This window comes from Pteropus vampyrus, unplaced genomic scaffold (assembly GCF_000151845.1).
Source record: "Pteropus vampyrus isolate Shadow unplaced genomic scaffold, Pvam_2.0 Scaffold37, whole genome shotgun sequence".
Taxonomy (NCBI): Eukaryota; Metazoa; Chordata; class Mammalia; order Chiroptera; family Pteropodidae; genus Pteropus; species Pteropus vampyrus.
The window spans coordinates 6,940,796-6,943,294 of NW_011888818.1; positions in this window are offsets into that span (position 1 = coordinate 6,940,796).

Consider the following 2,499-nt stretch of genomic DNA (forward strand, 5'->3'; position numbering starts at 1 on the left):
AAAATCCAAACCTCGCCTTGGGCCTTCTCTAGCAAATAACCCACTTTGCTGTGGGAAGAGGTCTAGGCACTACAGTCTGCACTGCTATTGCTGACCACTAGATGTCAATCTCTGTCTCAGCTCCTCCCAAAAACTAAATCTGTCCTGAGGAGAATAAAGGGTTTTACTTAGCACTTTCGTGTGTCTTCCTAATCAAAAACTTACGTGGATGCTTCTGGCAGATCCTAGGTCACATATCTCTCTCCTAGCTACAAGAGAGGCTGGGGAAAAGTTACTGGATTTTACTTGAGGGTTCAGAGCTCGTAGCAAAATTGTTTAAAAGATACTGGATGGTCCGAAAGCTTAGATTGGCTACTGCTCTGTGAGCTTTTTCTGTTCTCTGAAAAGATAAGGGGTCTTCACCAGAATGTAAGTATCTGAGTGTACTTGTAGCTCAGCTGACTTTTTTTTTTTGTAGCATATTTGCTAAATGAAGTAAGTAGATTATTGATTCAGATTCTGGCCAAGCTCCTTGTGGCTGACCAGCACTTTGAATATTCCTTCTTTAGAGGAACATACCTGTTTTAGGGGAGTTCTTTAGCAAGTTATTTCATTTAATCCATAGAGCAACCCCACGGAGGAGGTGGCATTTGAGAGGTATGTTAGGAATTTTTCAGTGTTTTTAACTCACAAAAGCTCAGACTTGAAATAGCTAGTTCATAGCGAGGCAGGTTTCTCGGTTGCATTTATTAAAATGCTGTGCTAGAAGGCTTTATAAAATAAAATGACTGCAGTTAATTTTTTTACTGGTAACCTACCTAAGGAGTCTTGCAGTTAGCTCAGATGGAAATAAAATGAAGCTGGGAGTGGTCCTTAATCGACATAAGTGAAGATAAGAGAATCTCAAGATAAAGCCCCTAAAGTTCAGGGCAAAAAAGTAAAATGCAGTAGGGATAGACCCATTTCCTGGGACTAAAGGCATTGCACTGAAAATCATAAAGTAAAACTGGACTTTTAATTGCTCCTGTCATAAAATCATACTTGAACTGTTAAGTTGGGACTAATTTGGAAGCCCCAAATTGGTAAGATCGATCTACAGATCCTTTTCTGAAAAGGTTCCAATTCACAGTGGAACTAGAATTGCTAAACCACTGTCAGTTCTGTTCGGTAATCACAGAGTATGTATTTTTTGTCCCATACCATGCAGAGCCAGTGACATTGATGAATAAAGCAAGATCCTGTCATGGAGTTTACAGACCAGTGGGATAAATAGACAAATCAATAGTACTAAAGGGCCATATATGCAATAAAAGTTATATACAAGTTGTGGGCCCTTAGTTTTCTGTGGGACAGTCAGAGGTGGCTTCCTGGAGAAGATAAGGCTTGAATTTGAATTGGCTTAAGAGATGGGAAACTGCATAACCAAACTTGTACCATCGCTTTTAGAGGGAGTTACAAGTAGTCCAGCGTTAATGAAGGGTGGGTTTCATTTGGACTGGTAAGTAGGGATTAAATCATGAAAGAATTTGAGTTTTTGCCTGTACGTGATGAAGAGTCTGAAGGATTTAAAGTAAGCAAATAATGGACAGATTTTCATCTCAAATGGCTTCCATAGCAGTATGGGAACAGGGCAGGGAAAGATATTAGGAATGTAGAATTGTAGTCCAAAATAACCAATATGAGCATTGTTAAATTACGAGGAAGAGGAAGTTTGGAGATAAGCAAAAGTACTGATTTTCAATAAATGGGAAAGGAGAAATTCTGCAAATACAAATCAGTGAGTTTAACATAGGTCTCTTAGTTCCAAGTGACAAACCCAATGTAAACAATAATGTAAAAAGAGCCATTTTAAAATGGAATCAGAGCTGCCAAGCCAGAGCAACTGCCTTGCATGTCTTATAACTCAAACCGTCAAGGTGTCAGCTTTCCACTACACTCTCAGAACTCCATGGTCTGTGGAGCGGAAGCTTCTGGAGGGTCATGTCTCGTAGGCAACTTAAACTTGGGCAAATCCAAAGCCGAGTTTGTCGACCGTCTTCACTCTCAACCTGGCCCTCCTCCACCCATTTTTGTTGTCCAAGGCCAGAAACTTGGGAGTCATCCCAGACGCCTTCCTCACCCTCACCTCTCAATCCAGTCACTGCATTCCACTCACCTCCCAAATAGCTCAATCCACTCCTCCCATCCGCTCTAGTTCAGGTCTCAAGTCTCGCCTGGACCATTGCAATAGCCTCAGGAACGTCTGTCCTCCGCTCCAATTCCAGCCCCTTACAGTCCCTCCTCCTCGCAGGAGCCACAGTGATCTTTCTAAAACGTAAATCTGTAAACAACGCCCTACTTAAAATCCTCCCTCAGCTCCCCTTTTCTGGAGAGAGAAACCCGAACTCCTCAGTTGAGAAGCCAAATTGCCGATGATGGGGTGTGGGGATGAGGGGTGGGAGTGAAGTTCCACCTAGGGCACACGGGGCACTGGGATGAGAAAAGTCACAACAGAGGGCCAGTGACCTGGGTGGTGTTTCT